Genomic DNA, 23,699 nt, shown 5'->3' with positions numbered 1-23,699 from the left:
TCAGAAGTTGTGTTGGAATTAACTTATGGGTGGCTCCAGTAAATGATGTCATGATACAGTAACACTGTATTCGTCTTTTAGATGTGTGCTCTTGGCTCTTTCCCTCAGATAATGTTGCCACACCTTACAGCTGCAGCGATTTGAAACAACGTGAAATTGTCTTGTTTTCTCATTCCAAGCAGAAGGGCAAATGCTGAAAATTAGTTTTCATGTCACAAATGGATTGAGTTGAGTAACAGCCAAACTCCGTTCATTCTTCTCTGATCCTTGTTATTAAAGCCTTTCTTCCTAATGCAATCATTTTGATTTAAATCCTTTAAACACAAAGAAAAAAAAAATTCTGAGAATTATTCGTTTACTCTTTATCTGCTGCAGAATGGCAAACTTACTGTCTTAGGAAGTTCTGAAAATGCAGTCGCAGGAGGGCTTTCTATCTTAGGCTACCCACATCCTTTCATGTAAACCAGGAAAAAAGCCATCAGTTTGTGGATCGAAGCACAGGGAGGAGAAGTGAGGTCAGACCAGAGTGGAGCAGCCCTAGCAGATGAATGCATTTTCGTTGGATGGCCTTCCAGAAACAAAGGAGGTGGGGACACATGAACACTGACTGCTTTCCCAGGAGGCTGGGCTGATGGTTCCTAGGGTGTAGACATTGCATCTTGCACAATATTTGAATCTGCTCCCGGCACTTGGTTATTCAGTATCACATTCTGCAGTGTGGCTTCTTTGGGTTCCGGTAAGACATTCAGTCTTCGCAGTTTACTTCTACTCTTCCTTTAAGGCCTGCATTATTGGTGCTGTAGAGAAGAATGGCTTCTTCCTGTTCCCATTGCCTCTTTTTTTTTTTTTTTTTTTTTTTTTAAATCAATAGTCCTTCTTTGTCTTTTCCTGAAAGATCTGCCCTCAAACCACTTTACCACTTTACATCCCAACCTGGAAGTGATAGCTCGGCTTGGATGCACTTACATAAAATGCAGTTTGAAAACAGAACTCTCTAAGCTCCCTGCAGAAAGCAGCCGTCCCCTGCCTCGCCAGTCACTGCCAGCCGTCTCCTCTCGCAGCCTGGGATCTGGGGACATGTATTTGAGTCCCAGACGTTTTGGGGTTAATTGACTTGCTTCTGTTTCTGCTGCATACTTGGTTCATTAGCGAATCTTCTGTTTTTAGTTAGCTCATGGCTGGATTTATCAGACAGTTCCTCTGATTTGTCTCCACACTTGTCACAAAACTCCAAAGAATTGCTCGCATGTTTTTGTTGGATCACAGGCATTTTGTTTTTTCTTACCACCACTGAGTCTGTTCTGTGGGAACATTTTTATAGTCAAGGATCCTTACCTATTTTTGTGCCATGAATGCGGTTCATTTTCAGGTGAAGTCATAGACTGGCTTTTAAATGTGCAAAATAAGACATACAGTGCTAGAAAGCAAGTAAGTTATATTAGAATAATAAGTTATGAAATATTAAATTAAAAAACACTCACCCAACATCACATGGCTGAGAAATAAGAGGACCAGTCTTTTTTTTTTAAAGCACTTATGTATTCATTTTTATTTACTTGCCAGGCAGAGCAACAGAAAGAGAGACCGAGAGAGAGAGGTATATCCCATTTGCTGGTATCCTCCCCAAATGTTTGCAATACCCAGGGTTGGATCAGGTCAGAACCAGGAGCCAGGAACTCCATCTGGATCTCTCATGTGGGTAGCAGGAACTCAGTATTTGAGCCATGATCTGCTGCCTCTTGGGTACATTAACAGGAAGCTGCATCAGAAGGAGAGGCAGGGGCTCGGTGCTGTGGCGTAGTGGGTAAAGCCACTGCCTGTAGTGCTGGCATTCTGTATTGGTGCCAGTTTGAGACTTGGCTACTTCACTTCTGACCCAGCTCTCTGCTATGGCCTGGGAAAGCAGTAAAAGATGACCAAGTGCTTGGGCCTCTACATCCCCTTATGAAATCCAGAAGAACCTCCTGGTTCCTGGCTTTGGATCAGCCCAGCTCTGGCCATTTCTGCCATTTGGGGGGTGAACCAGTGGATGGAAGACTTCTCTCTCTCTGCCTCTTTGTAACTCTGCCTTTCAAATAAATAGATAAATCTTTAAAAAGAAAAGAAAAAAGAAAAAAAAAAAAGAAGCAGAGACAGAAGTGAGACTTGATCCCAGACCCTCTCATATGTGACGTAGGCATCCCAAGTGGTGGCTTAACCCTCTGTGCCACAACACCCACTGTTAAAGTTTTGATATAGTAGCATATAAACTTTAAAAAAAGAAAAACCCTAAATAGCAAGGTAAGTAGTGAATCTAAAAAACTACAGTAAATCTAAAGAGTTGATGTTAGTAAAAGATGTCTTTGGTCTCTACAACAATTGTAATTTAACAGAAGAAATCTGTGGCCACATCACAGAATTTGCTAATGCCACTGTGGTTTGTTAATTGAAGGACATGTTGAATTTGAGTTGGAGCTACTGAAATAAAAATGGAATTTTTCCCTTTCCAAGTTCATGAACAACCTCAGTGTGATCTATAGACTCCTGTCTATGTGTGATGCTCACTGCACCTTTTGCTACGATTGCCCTCTGTATACTTCAGCCCCTACTACCTGCTTGGAGAAATGGTGTGGCCTTGTCTTCCCAGCTCACTTGACTGGCTGTTGCTCCTCCGTGGCCTGACCCTTCCCTCGCACACACTTCCTACCCATCTATATGAATTAACGCCATTCTCTAGTCTTGCCTGTTCTGTTTGTTGATGTTCATACAGCCCCATTTTGCCACCTCTAAGTTATTTGTTTTTGCTTATCTTATACTCCATTTAAGACTCTTGAGTCTTTTCAAACCCAGTGCCTGATTGCCAGTCTGTATTTGTAAAGCATGTTTTTATAGTGTGTATTTTCATCTAGAATGTCTCACTTGCTCTTGTAGATGTTCTTATCTCATGCTAACCCATCCGTTATCCATCTATCCAGTATCTATTGATGATCATCCATGTGCCAGTACAGAAGTGGGAAGCTGGGACATGGCAGGGAGATGCTGTGTGGCCATAGGTCACAAGACCTAGCCTACCCTTAGTGATGAAGGCCAAAGGCTTAGAGATTTAAACTGAGATGTGTAAAATCTGTGAAAAGAGACTTGGGATGAGGAAACAGGTAGCATGTTCGAGTACAGCCAACAGCAGGAACTTTCTTTCTTATAGACGAGGAAGAAGCAGTTCTTAAAGGTCAATGACTTGTGGAAGCCACACAGCCAGGAGCCTGGAATCCTCATCTCTCCATTCTGTGCCATCTCAGGATTGAAAATGTTAGCTTTAGCCTCGGTAGTGTTCTCTTTCTGTTGATGATTGTTTTAGTTCTCAGCTATTTGTAGAATTAGCCAATCTGATGCACTTGTTTCTTATCTCTCCCTTGCAAGTTGGATATTCACTGGAGAAACTTTTATGTGTATTTAAAAAGAAAGCTGTGAGTTAAAATTTAAAAATTCTGTAAACCTTATCGGCACCTTGAAAGGACTAAATATTACATGATATTATAATAATGTGATGACATGAAATGGTAATGATGGACATTTACTGAAATCTATATTCATTTATTTTTATTAAGATTTTTTATTTATTTATTTGACAGGTAGAGTTACAGACAGTGAGAGAGAGAGAGATAGAGAGAAAGGACTTCCTTCTATTGGTTCACCCTCCAATGGCCGCTACGGCCGGCACAGTTCCAAAGCCAGGAGCCAGGTGCTTCCTCCTGGTCTCCCATGGGGTGCAGAGCCCAAGCACTTGGGCCATCCTCCACTGCACTCCCGGGCCGCAGCAGAGAGCTGGCCTGCAAGAGGAGGAACTGGGACTAGAGCCGGCGCCCATATGGGATGCCGGTACTGCATGCGGAGGATTAACCAAGTGCACCATGGCGCTGGCCCCTATATTCATTTACTTCATCCCTAGATCACTCCTTTAGGATGAACTCCCATGTGTTGGTTCACTCCTCCAATGTCCATCACAGCTCTGGGGCTGGGTCAGGCTGAAGATGGGAAGCTGTAACTCAGTCTAGGTCTCCCAGGTGGATGGCAGATGCCACCTCAGTTGTCACCTGGTGCCTCCCAAGTTGGACATTAGTAGGAATGTGGAATTGGGAATGGCAAACTATGGCATTCTAATATGGGGTGTGGGGGTTCCAACTTGTAGCTTGAATGCCATTCATTTATTAGCAATTTCTCTTGAAAGTTTAATAAATCTTCAAGCCTTACTTCTCCTCTCTCCCAGGATTGCTGCAATTCATTGCTGGGGTCTACCACCTACCAAGAAGATCAGCCCTAAAGACAAAGGGTAACCCTGGAAAAACCTCTGTTCAAAAAAGATCACAGAGAATGTATATTTTAAAAAGCCAGCTCCATTAGCAGAGGTTATTAGCTTTCTCCAACTTTTTAAAGAGATATTTTATTTATTTGAAAGGCAGAGAGAGAGAGAGAGAGAGAGAGCGCACATAAAAGAGAGAGGGAGATCTTCCATCTGATGGTTCACTCTCCCAATGGCTGCAATGGCCAGGGCTGGGCCAGACTGAAGCCAGGAGCTTCTTCTAAGTCTCCCACATGGGTGCAGGGGCCCAAGCACTTGGGCCATCCTCTGCTGCTCTGCCAGGCACATTTGCAGGGAGCTGGATTGGAAGTGGAGCAGCCAGGATACAAACTGGTGCTCGTATGGATGCTGGCAACCCTGGTGGCAGCTTTACCTGACACACCACAGCGCTGGTGTTAAATTCTTTTTTTTTTTTTATTTTTTTAAAAAAGATTTTATTTATTTTACTTGAAAGAGTTACAAAAAGGCAGAGGCAGAGAGAGAGGGAAATCTTCCATCCGCTGGTTTACTCCCCAAATAGCCGCAACAGCCAGAGCTGAGCCGATCCAAAGCCGGGTGCTGGGAGCTTCTTCTGGGTCTCCCATGTGGGTGCAGGGGCCCAGGCACCTGAGCTATCCTCCACTGCTTTCCCAGGCCATAGCACAGAGCTGGATCGGAAGTGGAGCAGCCAGGACTCGACCTGGTGCCCATATGGGATGCCAGCACTACAGGTGGTGGCTCTATCTGCTATGCCACAGTGCCAGCCCCTAAATTATTTTTTTAAAAGACTTATTTATTTATTTGAAAGTCAGAGGTTACACAGAGAGAGGAGAGGCAGAGAGTGAGAGAGAGAGAGAGGTCTTCCATTCGATAGTTCATTCCCCAGATGGTGGCAATGGCCGGAGCTCCGCCGATTGGAAGCCAGGAGCCAGGATCTTTTTCCAGGTCTCCCACGTGGGTGCAGGGGCCCAAGCACTTGGACCATCCTCTATTGCTTTCCCAGGCCATAGCAGAGAGCTAGATCGGAAGTGGAGCAGCTGGGTCTTGAACTGGCGCCCATATGGGATGCCGGCGTTTGAGGCCAGGGTGTTAACCCGCTGCACCACAGTGCGGGCCCATCTCCCTAAATTATTTTTACAAAAATGTTTTCTTCTGTGTTAAGGCTGTGACGCATAGCTCTCATCCTGGCAGATATGCGCTGGAGTTAGTGCAGTTGAGCAATGATTTATTAGGCACAAATTGATGATTTCACATGGAGCCTGGTTGTACTCATGTGTCATGTAGCCAAATATTTTCAGTTGTGTCTAAGAAACGATCAAGTTGAACATTAGAGGATAGTAATACATGAAATATAATTATGTACTGAGGATACTGGGCGGCTGTTGTTCTAGGTCCTGAATTGCATATTTTTCCTTTAGTTTTCAGTTTTGAAGACTTTTAGACAATCTTAGTATCTACAGAGGTCACTTAAGGATACTATGGCCATGAAATTCTTATATCTTTGGGGTACATAGAGGTAACATGGGCTACTCTGAAATATTAATATTTAGGACAGTATTTTAAAAGAAAATAATAACTGGGTCAGTTTATATACGTGTGCATATGTATGAGAAAGCCACACACATTGAAAAGGAAGGTTTTTGTGTGTTACAGTCTAATGTAATAGAACAGTAGTTTATAGATGGGGAGTGGGGCCCTCCAAAATTCAATGAGCTGACCCAGAGGCCATGCAGGAGGGGGCGCAGAGCTGGGATTGAAACATAGACTTCCGGATTCAAGTGCAGTTGCCCTTGGCCTTCTGGCCAATAGATGGCAAGAAGGGTCCGCTGTGTCTGGAGGGAAAGAGGAAAGTGTTCATCCAGTGCAGTGTAATTGAAACTGGACTCAAAAATCAAAAACGTAAGCAAAAAAACACAAACAAAAAACCAGAAAAGCAAAATGTTCAGCACAGCCCTGGGGCTTACGAGCTTTGTAATGGGTAACTCACTGAACCTGAAGTCAACTGAACCTACTTCCCCTGAAAGATTGTTTTCGAGTTTGAGATCGTGACAATATCTGATACTTCATAAATGTCAAATTCCCTTCTCCTTCCTGTACAGGTTGATCTGTGTGCTTAAATTTTCCCTGATGATGTGATTCCTCTGAGTCCTTTTTGCCTATAAAACCCTATAGAGAATCAGTTTATTAAATGCAGCATGTAGAGTTACTAAATTAAAAAACACAACAGTTTGAAGGTTTTGTATGTTGGAAGGTAACTTCTAGGAAGTTATCATCTGACCAAATGGTTTGAAAGCTGATGGTGATGTGAAGATGTGGTCTACAGTTGAACTTTGAAGAAAACAGCAGTGACATGGCATGAAGACAAGAGAAATGGCAAGCTATTAACATCTTACAGCATCGATCCTTGTGACTATATGTATTTATTTAATGTGGTTCATGTCCAGACGAGTTCTACATAATGGAAAGTTGACCCCAAGTGGGAGTGTAGGTGCATTTGAGGGAAGGACATTGGTGGTTCTCGTGGCTGATAAAGAGGAAGTGGTTGAGAATGGAGAAGGATGACTGCAGATTCATAGACCAGGGGTGTCTGGTGCAGGGTTTTCATGCAGACCCTAAAGAGAATGGGCCCGGGCCATGACTCCCTCCTTCCTGCTAGAATGGGAAATATCATTAGAGGGTAATAAATATATTTAGTTTAAACTTCAGTGTCTTATGTTTATATGAGAAAAGATTAGATTACAGATTTATTGTAACTCATCCCCCAAAATATCTAGGAGTGAATAAAAAATGAAATAATCTTCTATTATTCACGTTAACAGGATGGGGGAGGCAGGGAGAGCCTGTGTGTTTATGACATGAAACAATGAATAATATAAAAACCACCCATGGCTGAAAGATGCCCCAGAACCTCCTCTGTCTTTTGCCTGTCTGTGGTTTGACAGCACTTGACTTAGCGGAGTCCTTAGTGCAAGGGAAGGGGCCAGGACGAAGAAACAGCTCTAATATTTCTGCAAGTTGGTGCTCTTCATTTCAAAAACAACAACATTGTCCCATTAACCACCTCCCAGCCCAAGAAGACAATTTTCCTCTCAGCTTCTCACACTCAGTGCAATAGATTTATATGCTTGACCTCCAGTACTATAATTGGAGGTAGGTGTTGAGATACACTAGGCTCATGTACTTTGACTTTGATCACAGCCGAGACCTTAACCCCCATGTCAGATACTAGACATTTGCCATTTTAGTTACGAACATAAACTACTTCGGACCCAGCACCTGATGTAAAATGATGAGTTATGTTTCTGTGTCAACCAGTCATCATGGAAGTCTTTATTTGGTGTTGGTCCTGATGCCTAATTTCAGTATTATGAAATGTAATCAAAGGTGCCAATTTCTTTTTTTTAAGATTTATTTATTTATTTGAAAGTCAGAGTTACACAGAGAGAGGAGAGGCAGAGAGACACAGAGAGAGGTCTTCCATCCCCAGATGGCCCAATGGCCTGAGCTGTGCTGATCTGAAGCCAGGAGCCAGGAACTTCTTCGAGGTCTCCCATGTGGGTGCAGGAGCCCAAGGACTTGGGCCATCTTCTACTGCTTTCCCAGGCCATAGCAGAGAGCTGGATCAGAAGTGGAGCACAGGGTCTTAAACTGATACCCATATGGGATGCCAGCACATTAACCTGCTGCGCCGGCTCCCAAAGGTACCAATTTCAGTGTCAGATGTTAACCATCAGTTAAATTTTTATAAATTTGTTTAAAGCAACTGAAATCATACAACTTGGTCTCAGTATCTAAAAATAAAATTATTCAATGCTTTTGAAGAATGTTAGGTACATATTTTCTCACTATATTCTAAAAAGAAAATGTTATCAATGAAATAGAAAGTAAGCCTGATAGAGTGGTTAGGAACATGGATTTTGGAATCAAATCTTAGTTGGAGTCTTAGCCTTGCCACATATGAGATGTTTAATCTCTTTCAACCTCATCTTTCTTCTATATACAATGGGAATAACAAAATGCCTGTTTCGTGAGATTATGATGATCGAGAGAATGAATGTAAAGGTTTCAGCCTGGAACATTGTGACTGTCCAACACATGCTAGTGATAATTTGTAATAATAGAAAGGAATAATAAAGGGAACTAGTAAAAATAGAGATTAATAATAAGTACCACTCTTGATGTCTTGATTTTAAAGATTTTTTAAAATTTACTTATTTGAAAGGCAGAGTTCCGGAGAGAGAGGGAGAGACAAAGAGACAGATCTTCCATTCACTGGTTCACTCCCCAGGGCTGGGCCAGACCAGGCCAAAGCCAGGAGCCAGGAGAGTCTTCTGGGTTTTCCACGTGGGTACAGGGGCCAAAGGACACAGGCCATTTTCTGCTGCTTTCCCAGGAGCATTAGTAGAGAGCTGGATCAAAGTGACACAGCCAGGACATGAACTTGTGTCCATATGAGATGCTAGCATTGCAGGCTATGACTTAATCATTCAATGTCTTGAATGAATAGTGCTTTGCAAAAATGCAGAGTAATTAATGTCTGTTGTCGTTATTGATGTCAGTGTTATAGAACATATTTATTTTTGTCTTTTGGCTCTAAACAATGTGGAGAATGCCAGTACTGTGTCTTGAAGGTATGTTGTTGGAACATGACCTGATGTTGATTTTTTTAACATGTAGTTAAAATGGAATGCTCTTTAAACTTTCCAGCTTCTCTTTTACCCTTTTCCCTACTTCAAGAGAAATCTGATGGCCGTAATGTGTATTCGAGTTCTTTGCTCTCATACATGATGCAGATTCACTGCGTCTTCAGACAACATGCTGCAGGAACAAAAATACAAGATTAGCAATCAGATGCCCATGCATCTGTCTCTCTTTGGAAACAGATTTTGAAAAGATCACTAGCTCTGTGATGCTTCCGTGACCTTAGCCATTGCTTCTTTTGTCTACATGTCTGGTCTCGCCAATTGTGCACATGTCCGTTATTATCCTTGGAACACTGTATGGTTATTAAAAAATTCTGAGTTGCCCACCTGCTAGACTGAGTTCTTTGAGGGTATTTTATGTTTCTGGATTGCCCCTGTGGCCAGCCTTGAGCTTGGGAGGAGAGGGTTGTTGAATGATTGCACGACTGGAGACAAAGCATGACTTTAGGCTCTTGATGGGTGGTCTTTGGCAATTTATTCACTCCTTTAAACCCATAATTTTCCTGACTCTGAAATGAGTGTAACACCTGATTTGTTCCACACAAGTAATTAATGTGCGCTTAAGTGAACAAATTTAACAGTGAATAATGAACAAATAAATATTTTCTATAAAATTTCAAAATGCCAGGCAATAGAAGATAATTTTAAAAACCAGTCATAATAATAATTGTCATATTGAACTGTGCTATCATATTCATTATCGTAGGGTTTATAATAGTGAAAATTAGAAACAACTGAAATCCCCATCACTAGGGTATTTGCCAAATAATTGATACTATAGCCACACAATGTAGTATTAGGCAGCTGATAATATTTATCAAATTTTTTATTATGAGCCAGGTTCTGTTCTGAGCACTTAACAAATGCCTTGTTTAATTATAACAACCAAATGATTTAATCATTATAGCAGCCACATGAAATCTGATGCTATCATTCTCCGTTTACAGATGAAGTACAGCTAAATGATTGGCATTAGATAAGGAACTCAGCATTTTGGACACTGATCAAAAGCAAGTCCAGGAGCCAGCACTGTGGCATAGTGGGTTAAAGCCCTGGTCTCCAGTGCCAGCATCCCATATGGGCGCCGGTTCTAGTCCCGGCTGCTCCACTTCTGATCCAGCTCTGTGCTATGGCCTGGGAAAGCAGTAGAAGGTGGCCCAAGTCCTTGGGCCCCTGCACCCATGTGTGAGACCCGGAAGAAGCTCCTGGCTTCTGATCGGCACTGCTCTGGCCGTTGCAGCCAATTGGGAAGTGAACTAGTAGTGGATGGAAGACCTCTTTCTCTCTCTCTCTGGCTCTACCTCTTTCTGTAACTCTGTCTTTCAAATAAATAAAATAAATCTTAAAGAAAAAAGCAAGTCAAAGGGAAGTATGTAAAGTGTTATATACATTTATCCAGCACAGAAGTAACACCTTTGATAGATTATCCATCGAAGAGTTAATAATGAATATTCCTTGGAACCAAGTTAGTTTATGCTCTCTACCGGGTGCTTTTTTACTTGGTTTGAAAAAAAATTACAAGGAGCCTGTTTTATTTTATAATTAATAAAATAAGTAGTAAATAATAATTCTGTTTTGGAGTCATTCATTCGATAAAAAAAAAGCTGGGGAAATAGCATAGCTGAACTATTCATTTTATTGGCTCAGACAGTTGTCTTGAGTTAAAAGTCTTGAGTTAAAAGAGTGCATTGGAAATGGACGATACCCAGGATTTCTTCCTTTTCCCTCCCCTGTCCAGCATTTTCCTTGCTTTCCAAGTCAGAGCAAATTCGCTTTCATTTGGCTTTGTCATATTTTTTAGGATAGTGATGTGTTAGCTAGTAAATAATACAGTAAAAAATCTTAATGGGTAAATAAGATGACAACTTTCTAGCCAGCAAATGCCTCATTTCATTAGGGAACAAACTCTAGTTTTTGAAAAGTTAATATCCCAATGGCTCTGTTCTAGATCATATGGAAGTTGTAAAATGTAATTGAATCTGCCACCCTCTGCATGCACCTGCTATGAGAAGGGTCTCACCCTAGTGAGCAGCCATTGGAGCAGCTGGCGTAGGGTATCTTCTGGTCAACCCTGGACATCTGCAAGACTTTCATAACGTCCAGGTCTGCTGCAGTGGCCCAACGTGCAGTGTTTAAGTGCCAGAGAAGTCCCTGGGCTTTCCACACTCAGCCAGGAGCCAGGCAGGCCATGTGGGGGTGGAGCCTCTGAGGACTGGCACCTGCACCTTGCTGTCGGGGGGATTCCACTCTCATTGTTGCCTCAGAAACGTTGGTTACCCCAGAACTTTCTCACATTCGCTGGCCCAGATGTTTACTGAGTCCCGGGGCTAGTGTGTGCATTCAGCCAGACAAACTCCAATTTTAGAACACTGCTTGTGACCATGAAGCCCTGTTAACTCAGGCTTATGCAGGGCTGGCAGCAGTGGGGGGACAGTGTGAGAATCACTAAGTGAACAATTGAACAATTTAGTGTCAGTACTAATAGCACAAGGTTGTCTGAAAGCGGGCTGAATCTGGAATTTCACATCATCCACACTTCACTAAGGGTTCTACTGAAATTCTTTCAGAAAAATATGGGGTGTTTTTTACTTCTGAGAATCCAGTTACTTCACAACCTTCCCTGGTAAAGTGTCTTAGAATTTAACATCGTTTCTAAGTCATGGAGTTCTTTCTAATGCCAAAGGCTTTCTCCTTTTGAAATTTATGGGGGGAGGGGGACTTGTATTTCCTCATTCCCTCCCTCCCTCCCTCCCTCCTTTTCTTCCTTCTTTCTCTCTGTTCCTCCCTCTCTCCCTTCTTCCCTCCTTCCTCTCCGTCCTCCCTCCCTTCCTCCCTTCTGCCCTCTGCCCTTTCTCTCTCCAACAAACACTTAAACACCATTTCTTAACTAGTATTGTTATTGGCATTGAGGATTCAACTTTGAACCAGAGAGAGAGGTTCCTGTGCTCCCAAGAAACTGCCATTCCAGTGGGAGAGAGTTAGACAATAAATGAATTAAATAAGAATTTCAGTTGAGTAAAACTCAACAAGATAATGTGATAGAGAGGGACTGAGAGGTGGGAGAGGAGTGCTTGTGGCTTTTGGCTGGGGGGCCCAGGAAATCTGTGTAGAATGAATCTGTCAGCTGAGGTCTGAATGATGAGAAATCATGGGAGATACCGTCAGCCACACTGTGGCTCTCCCATGTGTGGCTGTGGCGGCTCAGGAGGTACGGGGTGGGGGCAGGATGGTAACACCTGCCTTGTGGGTTGGTTGGGATTAAGTGCAGTAGGGTGCAAGGCAGCCCTAGTTAGAGCCCCCAGTTATGAAAGCAGGGCTTTAAAAATGTCCCCCTCCCCTGAATTTCTTATGTGTGTTAGTGGAACTTGTCATAATATCACCTGTAAAAAATTTTTTTGTTGGCTATAGAGGCCAGATTAAGAGGTCTACTAGAGCCATGCTTTGGATTCAAGGTGTAGGACCCCACAGGATGACATGGGAATCGAGTCTTGCCTCTTGCGATTACCAGTGGGGTTAATGATGGTCTCTTAATTGTCATTTTAATTTCAGAAGTTGGCTAGAACTCAGTGATCTTGGTGGGTGAACTGGACATAGGGCTTCCTAATACGAACCACGCCTTAGGTTTACTTAACCCAGTTCCTCTTCCACGAGGAGGCGAGATGCAGAAAGCTCAGAAGGCGGGGCCCCTGTGCTGGCCCAGGAGCCTCCTAAGACAGACTCACATACTTGGCAGGTCCTCCGCGAAAGTCCCAAGTGCTGCACAGCAGAGCATGGGAGGGACGGCGTTGGCCTGGGGAGACTTGACAGCAGGTGTTAGCTTGTGACTACCAAGTGCCTGATGACTCCTCATTGCAAGAATGCTGGAGAAAGCACGTTTGACTGTACAGGGGCCAATTTGAGTTTATGCTTACTGGTTGGTAATCGTTGAAGACATTATTTCAAAAGCTGCATTCAAGGTTTACTCAGATAGTACAGGAATGATTGCTGTTTGTGTTTGTATGGCACTATCCACAACATTGAGGGTTGTTAGGTGTGGCCCCAAGTGTGGTATCCCCCAGGTGTGTGGCACGGTGCTCAGGAGCGATTGATTCTGATTCTAGAATTCCAGGGCGTTGGATCCAGCTTTTCCCACTAACTGTGAGACCTGGTTAATGTATTTCACCACTGACTTTTCCTCTTGGTCAAGTGAAGACCATAGCACGCACCTCGTGAGCGTCCTGTGGGTATAAATGAGTTAGTAGATAGGAGCCCCTTCGAGTAATGCCTGGTGTGAGCCAAGATTTTATTTGGGAAAAGCTGAGGCTTAAGAGATCACACTGCGGCCTGACTGAGCAGACTTGCAGAGCTAGGACCCAAACACGAGTCTTGGTTCTAAGTCTGGGGATCCTCCTCCTTCTTCTTACGTTGAACAGTTATGGGTTCTGACTTGAAAACATCAGCTCAGAAAGTGCTTTATGAAGACATTAAAGATCTTAGTAATACAGCACGCTATTCCTAGTAGTAAGACCATTACCTTTGCTTTACTTATGGGGAAACTGAGTTTTCTTGAAATGATTCTTGTTATTTTTGTTGTTTGTTAGTATGTCTTTTTTTTTTTAAAAGGTTTATTGTATTTACTTGAAATATAGGGCTAGAGAGAGAGAGCGAGGAAGAGGGATTGTCTTTCCACTGGTTCGCTCTCTAAATGGCTGCAACAACCAGGGATGTGCCAGTCCTAGGATAAATGCTCCTCCTCTGGGTCTCCCACATAGGTGCAGGAAACCCAGGACTTGGGCCATCCTCTGATGCCTTCTCAGGTGCATTAGCAGGGAACTGGATTAGAAGTGGAGCAGCTAGTACTTTGCCCATATGGGATGCTGGCATTGCAGGTGGCGGCTTAACCCTTTGCACTACAACACTGGCCCCCGATGTGTCTTTTTATATCTGACTACTAATTTTATAAAGAGTAGGAAAAGCATATGACTGAGAATATTTCCAAAATTGCATCGAAATGAAATTTCCCTATGAAGCCCAACTGTAACAGCATCTGATTTTAGAAATGAACTAGTAAAGCAAGCGTTACAACAAGCATTTTTCCCTTCCAAAATGAGATTATAGACATTCCTCATTTGTCAAATACACTTGAAACTTCTCTTTGACAATTGCCTGCATCATGGGCAATGTATTTTAAATGAGCTTTTAAGGTTCATATATTTTTTAACAAAGAAAAAGTTTATTTGAGGACACATTCAGTAAGAAAAAATGGGGGCATTGCTTGATACTTTTTCAGAAGTAGGGGATTGAAGGGTAACATGAGAAAATGATGAATAATCAACTTGGGATTAAAAAGTGCGTGATTTCCTGTGTGGCTCCAGCAGACAGGGAGCGATTTCAGATGGAGCGCTGTTACCCAATGGCAGCCTTCAGTGACACAGGTGCGGTACCTCCTAGGGGGCGCCAGTGACAGCCGGCCTTCATGGGGTGCTTGACAAGCATCCCCATCAGGCTCCTTCTGTGTGTCCTGGAGAAGGAAAGAAGACTGAGCAAACTTGGGAACTGGCGGGAAGCCACAACTTTTCTTTCCAAGGGTAATTGCTTCAGGAAAAGGCTTTTGGCTTCGACTATAGCCGTCAACAAAAGGGACGATTTGCATTTCATGAAGTCTGGGAGAGAGCATTTGGGGTGGGATGTGCACCCCATGACAGAGAGGCTGTTAAAATGAATATTGCAAATGAGCAAAAGGTGATTTGCATGCAGTGCAAGAATGTTGTCTCAGGGTAAGACACGAAGCCCGCTGAGCTCTGAGGACAGCCTTGCTGGCGTATGGACTTGGTGGAGAGCTCGGGTGGTAGTCTGTTGGGAGAGGCGGAAGAAGCGGTAAGCTTTGGGCCTCTCACATTTTTGGAAGGAAGGAGGAGGGAGAGTTCACCGAGCAACTTGGTGAGATTGCCCAGCTGGCTCGGGCATGCTGTGCACGCACACGAAGGCAGACTTGTCTGCTTGGAGTCACAGACTGGGGAAGCGTAAGGTCAGGCCCTTCCCTGATTCACAAAGCCCATCCAAAGCCACAGATCTTCAGCATGAAAAGTGGTCGCTCGACTTGCCCGAGGCAGCACACTGTCCGTGGGTATAGCAGGTGTCCTGGAATGTGATGTTTGTACTTTCTGCTACAACTTTTATATTAGACATATAAGGGCCAGCCGTCACTTTTATAGCTGGTTTAACTCAGGATTTCCAGTTGTAGGTAGCTGTGGCACTGATTGTTCGCTTTGCACAACTTCTTTTGCTTGTATTTCAAATTGAGTGTGAGTCTTTTCAAAGTCAAATTCACAACTACATGATCATGTTCAGGAAACTTAAGCCTCAGGAGATGATTTTAACTTGGTTCAAAATGAGACCAAGTGGCTGTTTAAAGGTTGACATCATCATGAAGCCTACAAGTCAGGAAAATGTTGCTCAAACATCTAAATTACAAAGACCAGTCCATCTTAAAAAAAAAAAAGACCAGTATGTCACGCAGCAGATTGAGTCGCAGCCTGTGACAGTAGCCTCCCCTATCGGAGTGCCTGTTCAAGTCTCAGCTGCTCTGCTCCAACTCTGCTCCCTGTTGTTGTGCCTGGGAAGGCAGAAGAAGACAGGAGACCTGGACGGAGTTCCTGGATCCTGGCTCTGATAGGCTATTGCGGCCATTTGGGGAGTAAACCAGCAGATGGGGGCTTGCTTTCTTGTTCTCGCTTTCATTCTCCCTCTCTCTCTTACTTTGCCTTTCAAATATGTAAGATGTCTTTTTTAAAAGACCCTCCCATGTACCTGTTCTACTTGGGTAAGAGAATTTCTCCCTCCTGGGAAAGAAACATGCACATCATTCTTTCTCTTTTGGGCCAGAGCCTTCAGCTGGGAAAGAAAAAAGAACTTCTCTATAACAGTAAGTATAAGCTCTCTAAACCTTGGTTTCCTTGTGTCTAAAATAAGATTAATAATAGAGTCTATATTCTTAGATTTTTGTGAGATTAAATAACATATGGAAAGCACTTAGCATGTAAATGTATGGTAAATGGTTTTTGAAAAACAATTTGGCAGAGAGATACTAAGTCAGAGATCTTCCATCCATTGGTTGGATGATACTCTCCAAGGGCCCACAACAGCTAGGGCTGAGCCTGGCCAAAGCCAGGAGTCAGGAGCCGGGAACTCATTCCAAGTCTCTTATGTGGGTGGCAGGGCCCCAAGTACTTGAGCCAGTACCTGCTTCATCCCAGAGTGTGCATTAGCAGGAAGCTGGGTTGGAAGTGGAGCCGGGACTCAAACTCAGGGACTCTGATGTAGGATGCTGGCATCCTAAGTGCTGCGTTATCTGCTGTACCAAGAAGTGTTTCTGAAGGTATTGTCTGTGTGCCTGAGACAGTATCAAGGGCTGCCCTGTCACTGGGTGGCAGTCATCCTCTTTGACTCTGGGAAGGGGAAGAATCATAGATTTCATATTCTGTGCTCATGGCCACATATTCGTGTGATGGTGGGGCTGGAATTCAGACTCATTTCCTGAGACTACAGAACTTCACATTCTTCCCACTGCACTTTTCTGATTAGTAACCCATGCCACCTGAATGAATAGCAGTTAATTCATTAAATCTAATTTAGCTTTCATTAAATATTATGCTCTTGGCCTACTATAATTTAGCTGACTGTGCTTACAGAAGTTTATTTTTAATTTATTTTTATTTTAAAGATATATTTATTTATTTGAAAGAGTTACAGAGAGAGAGAGAGAAGGAGAAACAGAGAGAGAGAGAGAGATCTTCCATCTGCTGGTTCACTCCCCAAAGGGCTGAAACAACTGGGCTGCACCAGGCTGAAGCCAGGAGCCAGGAGCTTTTTCTGGGTCTCCCATGTAGGTACGTGGATCCAAGGACCTGGGCCATCTGCTGCTGCTTTCCCAGGCACATTACCTGGGAGCTGGATCATAAGTGGAGCAGCATGGACTCGACCCGGTGCCCATATGGGATGCTGGTGCTGCGAGCTGGGGCTTTAACCTGCTGCCCCACATGCCGGCCCCTACAGAAGTTACTTCACCCTGTCTGTGCTTCAGTTTCCTTATCTGTAAAAATGGGTTGGAATACATTCAGTGCTTCCTACATACCTGACACATAATACATGCTGGTTATTCCTATTAGTAGTAGTAGCAGAGTTACTGGTTTAGTGTGGTTCATGGACTCTCTTCCTTATCAGCCTCCGGTCATCTGTTTAATTTCTGCTTTGGTGTAGATGGCCCTCTGTGCCTGCTCCTGCAGGAACCTCCCCTCTTTTCTTTTTCTGCCTTCAGGCACACATTACAAAGTGAGTATAAAGAGCAGGCCAGCACATTGGCTTGTGTACTACAGGGTGCAGGCATTGCCTTAACTTTTTACAATCTGGAAAATCCTGACGTATGAACTGTGTGTTGGGGCTGGCAAAGTGGCCCAGTGGGTTAAGTTGCTACCTCTCATGCTGATGTTCTGTATGAATGCCACTTCAGGTCCCAGCTGCTCCAGCTTGGATCCAGCTCCCTGTGAATGCGCCTGGGAAAGCAGCAGAATATTGCCCTTGCCACCTATGTGGGAGACCTGGATGGAGTTCCAGGCTTCTTGGTTTGGCCTGGTCCAGCCCTGGCACTTGCAGTTATTTGGGGAGTGAACCAGCAGTGTCTGTCTCTGTCTCTGTCTTTCTCTCTAACTCTGCCTTTCAAATAAATAAATCTTAAAAATAAAAAGAAATACATCTGGTTCTGTAGGATTTCAGGTGAGGCTCTGTGTACCTGTACCTGGTAAGATTACTTCAAGCAGTCAATAAGAATCTTTGAATCAGGGAAAAGGCTATTTGTATCTTTTACATATTGTTAATTTAAGTATAAAACAAAACCACTTTTGAATGAATAAGTAAGTTTACTGAGATGCTGTATCTCACTGTTACTTAAATTATTTAATTCATTTAGTCAGTGTGTTTAAACCCCCTCTCTGTGCCAGATGTTGTTGATTGAACAATAGGAATGATTCTTATTCCTGATGCTTGTTTTATATACAAGGGATCTTCAAAAAGTCCATGGAAGGGGGGCAGCATTGTGGCACAGTGGATTAAGCTGCTGCCTGGTACACTGACATCCCATAGAGGCTCTGGTTCAAGTCCCAGCTACACTACTTCTGATCCAGCTCCCTGCTAATGCACCTGGGAAAGCAGTAAAAGATGGGCTCCTGCCATGCATTCCGGAGACCCAGATGGAGTTCCAGGCTGCTGGCTTTTGTCTAGACCAGTCCTGACGGTCATGGCCATTTGGGAAAGGAACCAGTGATGGCAAATTCTCTCTCTCTCTCTCTCTCTCTCTCTCTCTCTCTTCTCTTTCTCTCTCTCTCTCTCTCTTGCTGTACCACTGCCTTTAAATAAATAAATCTTTTTTGAAAAAGAGATTGTGGGCCAGAGGTTGTGGGCCATAGCTGCCCTCTGCAGCTATTTCTTGTTTAGGCTGCTGTGAGCTGCTGCGCAGTCTGCCTGTACAACGTTGGATTCCTCTGGGTCAGACAGAATGGCTGTGGGTATCATTTGTCTACTGTTTCCTGTAGGAACTCTGCTTCTTTTATGCTCCACAGTCAGAGAAAATCAGAAGAAAACTCATCTTTGGTCTTCTTCCTCTGGATGTCTGTGTCAGATCTTGATTAGCTGTGTCTCCCCATAGTAAAGATATTCCTCTTGGCCACAGGATTTCTCAGTTGCTCCCCTTTATCAGTGTTTGAAGAGTATGCCATTCGTCATTGCTTGTAACAGCCTGGGTTTGGCCTGGCACAAGCAGACCTTAGGTTGAGAAGCGCATGTCTGTTTTTCTTCTGAACATCTTAAGGATGGAACAGACTGTGAGGAGGAATGTGCTTGTCTTAAATCAGAGATAGTGACTTCAGTGGCTTCATGTCTGTGAAGGGTCTTGATCCCACACACCATTCCAGTCTCATCTTCTTACTCCTCTTCCCATGCTCTTGGTTTCCAACCTTGCCTCTCAGTGCTCTCGGGGGTCTCTTTCCTACCACCTCATCTCTGTTTCTGTTAGCTGCCTCGGCTGCCTGCTCCTTTTTTCAAACCAATTATATCCACTGCTTTGTTCCTGCAGATTGGGTGTCTGTGGGTGTTGCCTTGGGTAGTCAGTTGCCAGTCTCTACCTAACGAACACATTGCCTCTTGTTCTTCATGCTGGAGGCAGGGGCTGGGCTTCTATTTGGAATTCTGCTCACAGATGCTTAAACTTCTAGTGTCCTGGCTGTTTCAGAGACCTGGGGTGGCTAGGCAGCTGAGAGTTGGATGTCTGAAATGTTGCTCCTCTTCTAGTCCTGCTCTCTTCTGTGGCCCGGGAGGGCAGTGGAGGATGGCCCAAGTGCTTGGGCCCCTGCACCCGCATGGGAGACCAGGAGAGGCACCTGGATCCTGGCTTCGGATCGGCATAGCTCTGGCCGTGGCAGCCATTTTGGGGGATGAACCAACAGAAGGAAGACCTTTCTCACTATCTAACTCTATCTATCAAAAAAAAAAAAAAAAAAAAAGAACATTTATATGCATGAGAATGTTTTTGATCTGAGACCTGGGCTGCTAACTATGAAATCTGAGTGAAAGATTCCAGGTGATTCTTCTTTATATATATATAAAGTGTTTTCCTGCGTTCTTCTTGATAACAGTGATAAATGTGTATAACAGTATCACTTTAGTTAATATATTAATCACAACTTTTCCCTGGAAATTTTACATTAGAAATACTATATATACTACACACACACACACACACACAGCGTCTTGGTTCTCTCCATACAACTGTCTTCTGTATCTAGGGAAAGGCTTGGAAGGCATTGCTTTCTGGGTGTAGCTGAGAGGCCAGTATGTACTGTAGTTGTTTCCACATAGCATTGTCATTTCCTCCCAGGGACTCTCCCTTTTAGATTCGGGGTTGGCACGGAAACAGTGCTGTTCAAAAGAGCCACCCGATTCCTGAGTGTAGTTGGATGGATCTTTGTAAGTGCACTTCCTCAGCCTTGTTGAAATTAGTGGAAGAATCTAGGCCCTCATATCTCTTGTTCACAGCTAGTGAGGAAATGACATTTTGGCTCTAAAATAATCATGACAGGGAAGATACCGAGTAAAAAATAAATTCCTCTTGGTGCACAGCAGGCACCTGCCCAGTGTTTTCAGTGAAACGGTAAGTAGCTCACAGCTCTCCGAGACCATGGGAGGTGGGGCTTTTCAGGCTGAGTATTCCTTATCCAGAATGCCTGGGAGCAGAAGTGTCTCAGATCTCCGGTTCCTTTGGATTTGGGAATATTTGCATTTATGTAATGTGATATCTTAGGAATGGGACCCAAGTCTAAACACAAAATTTCTCTGTTTCTCATATACCTTCTACACATAGCCTGAAGGAAATTTTATACAATATTTTCAATAATTTTGTGCATAAAACTTGTTTATCACAGCTGAAAGGGGTGGGAGAGTCTTTTTTTTTTTTTAATCCCCTTGGAGATGTTGAATAAACTGGGTGTTGAGGACCTGCCTTTTGGCAGTGATTTGTCACGTGAATTGAGATGTGGACTTTTCCACTTGTGATATCATGTCAGTGCTCAAAAACTTGGATTTTGGAATGTTTCAGATTTCGAACTTTTGGACTGGGGGTGGTCAACCTGTCTTAGTCTCTATGTACAATGCCTTGCCCAGTTCCTGGGCACACATTGGTTAAACCAGTGGATGACTGATCACTGGGACCTCCTGATTCCATCTGGTGATCAGAGAAAGGGACCAGACTTACGCTATTTTCCATTTGAACATTTCTTGGAGTGTTTTGAGAGGGTTTGTTTTAATGGCTTGAGATATTGTAATTTTTTGAGAATTTCCACTGCTCCTCCTGTCTATCCTCTCCCGTATTATCAGACTATCTAGGGTCTGCCTGTGTGAACTCCTCATTTCTTCTAACTCAACAGAAAGCCCTGTCACGTGTGTTTTAAGTACCGCCTAATGTTTGTCTTCAAAGGACAGCTTCCTGTGCCCAGCTCACAGATGATGGATTTTGTTTTCCTTCTGCCCAAGGGTCAGTGGAGTGGGCAGCTTGGTATTTATCAGTGTAATGTGACCATTTCCTCCCTCCTACCCAACTGCCCTCCCTGTCTTAGGCGAGAAATCAGCCGGTCCCGTGCCGTGACCTCCACGGGGCCAGACAATTCTGGAAGCCTTTGTGTGCTCATTTCCTTGAAGAAGTGGAAGGTAAAATGTTTGAAAAGCAGGACAGCTGGGGCCCGTTCTGAAACATCAAGGTTGATTATTTGTTTTTCTGGCTTTTCCACAACAGAGCTTTTGCCAGGAGACCTTTGCACTCGTGCTCATGCAAAGCCCAAATTACAAAAATACATAACAAAAATAAAACAGAAGCCAGGCTGAAGGTTATCTTACCAAAACAGGGCTCCTTCCTTCTTTAGATTGTACAAACAAATGAGTTCCCCAGTTAAGTTTCGATCAATCATTCCTGATGAATTGAGCGCACTTTTGCTTTATCTTTAACTCATCTCACATTGTCTGGTCCTGGGGACTTCTTCTGTTTCCTCACCTTGTTTACCCACCAAATAGTGAGTCAATTTGGGGGAAAAACGGTAGCTGACTGGTTTCCTTTTCCCTTCATGTATTCAGCAATTTAAAAAAAATCTCCAAAATAGATTCTGGGGAATAATGAGCAATTTTCCTTGGGTGGTCTCATCAGCTCAGCAGTGAGATTGCTGTGGAATGGGCATCCCTGGAGATGGCCTCTCTAAGCGGGGAGCAACCGCTCTCTAATCTGGGGGAGACAAGAAGATGCAGCCACAGAGAGAGACAATGTGGGATAGGGGTAAGAACCCAAACTCTGCTGGCTTGGTTTTGAATCTTCTGCTCCTTACTAACTGAACCTTGGGCAGGTCCCTTAACCTCACTGTTTAAGGAGTCACTGCCTCACCTGTTTGATGGGAATAACAATAGTGTCTCTCTTATGTTATTGTGATTAAGTAAGTTAATATTTCTAAAGCATTTGGGACATGCCTGGCATATAGTTAGTGCCCTGTTTGTTACATATATGAAAAAGAAATGGAAAATGCCAGAAGACATCAGTAGCAAGAACCCCTCCAAGAGAGGGGACCAGTTTCAAATGAGAAGAGATAGTTGGCAGTGTCAAATGTGGCAGAGAAGCCGGTGCCGCGGCTCAGTAGGCTAATCCTCCACCTTGCAGCGCTGGCACACCGGGTTCTAGTCCCGGTCGGGGTGCCGGATTCTGTCCCGGTTGCCCCTCTTCCAGGCCAGCTCTCTGCTGTGGCCAGGGAGTGCAATGGAGGATGGCCCAAGTGCTTGGGCCCTGCACCCCATGGGAGACCAGGAGAAGCACCTGGCTCCTGCCATCGGGTCAGCGCGGTGCGCCGGCCGCAGCGAGCCGGCCGCGGCGGCCATTGGAGGGTGAACCAACGGCAAAGGAAGACCTTTCTGTCTGTCTCTCTCTCTCACTGTCCACTCTGCCTGTCAAAAAAAAAAAATGTGGCAGAGAAAGCAAGTAGCTTGGGGGTCAAAAGACAAACAATACATTTGGCCATTTGGAGATTTTAAGTGGTTTCCAGCTATTCAGATAGTGACCTTATGTATTTATGTTAAAGATTTATTTATTTGAAAGGCAGAGTTACAGAGAGGCAGAGGCAGAGGCAGAGAGAGAGAGAAAGAAAGAGAGAATCTTTCATCTGCATTTTCATTTCCCAGATGGCCACAATAGCAGGAGCTATGCCAATCCAAAGCCAGCCAGGAACTTCTTCTCAGTCTTCCACACTGGTGCAGGCTTCTACTGCTTTCCCAAGCCATTCGCAGGGAGCTGGATCAGAAGTGGAGCACTCAGGACTCGAACTGGCACCTATATGGGATGCAGGTACTGCAGGCAGTGGCTTTACCCGCTATGCCAAAGTGCCAGTCCCCAACCTTATGTATTTTTAAAAATTTGCTTATTTGAGAGGCAGGGATGGGGAGTCTCACAAGGGTTGGGGCTAGGCCAGGCTGACACCAGGAGCCAGAACTTAATCCAGGTCTTCCAAGTGGGTGGTGGAAAACCAGTTACTTGACCTATCACCACTACCCTCCAGGGTCCACATCGACAGGAAACTGGAGTCAGGAGGCAGAGCCAGGAATAAATCCCACGCACTCTGATGTGTGGTGCGGGCATCTTAACTGCTAGTCCGAACACCAGCCCCTAGACATGTGATTTTAAGTGAGCTGTTTAAACTCCCCAGCTGTAAAGGGGAACAATGGATTGTGTTGCTGTTCTTCTAGGTGTGTTCCAACTTTCCGACTCCAGAAATCCACAGACTGGTTTCCTATTTTTCATGGGATGCTGGGAACAGAAAGCAAACCCTGGTTTTGGGTAGGGTTGATGAAAGGTGAGGGAGGTCACATCTGGCATCCAAGTCATCTCCTGAGAGGGAACAACAGCCCCCCCCCCCCCCCCATGGCAGGGTAGGGGGCTCCAGGGAGCCAAGGGCTGAAGCTGCTTCTGGAAGGCAGTTCTCTGCGGCTCGACTTCCCTGGAGTCCTTATGTGTATTCTTCCTGTCCCTCGCCAGCGTTGGCTTGCATTTGTGATTCTTTTTTTTTCCTGACCGTTTCCCTTTCTAAGTTGCACGTGAAATGGGCTGTGTTGTTTGAACTCTGTCTACT

The 23,699-nt window shown here is 44.2% G+C and overlaps 1 protein-coding gene across 6 annotated transcripts in view; it reads left to right on the top strand.

The window, feature by feature from the left end:
* The window catches only part of LIMCH1 (LIM and calponin homology domains 1), a 346,004-nt gene that overhangs the window by 48,228 nt on the left and 274,077 nt on the right, over window positions 1-23,699 (top strand). The gene's annotated exons all lie outside the window — the stretch shown is intronic.

The sequence above is a fragment of the Lepus europaeus genome, chromosome 16, assembly GCF_033115175.1.
Source record: "Lepus europaeus isolate LE1 chromosome 16, mLepTim1.pri, whole genome shotgun sequence".
NCBI lineage: Eukaryota > Metazoa > Chordata > Mammalia > Lagomorpha > Leporidae > Lepus > Lepus europaeus.
The sequence above is the reverse complement of the archived record's forward strand: the minus strand, read 5'-3'. Positions and strand labels throughout refer to the sequence as shown.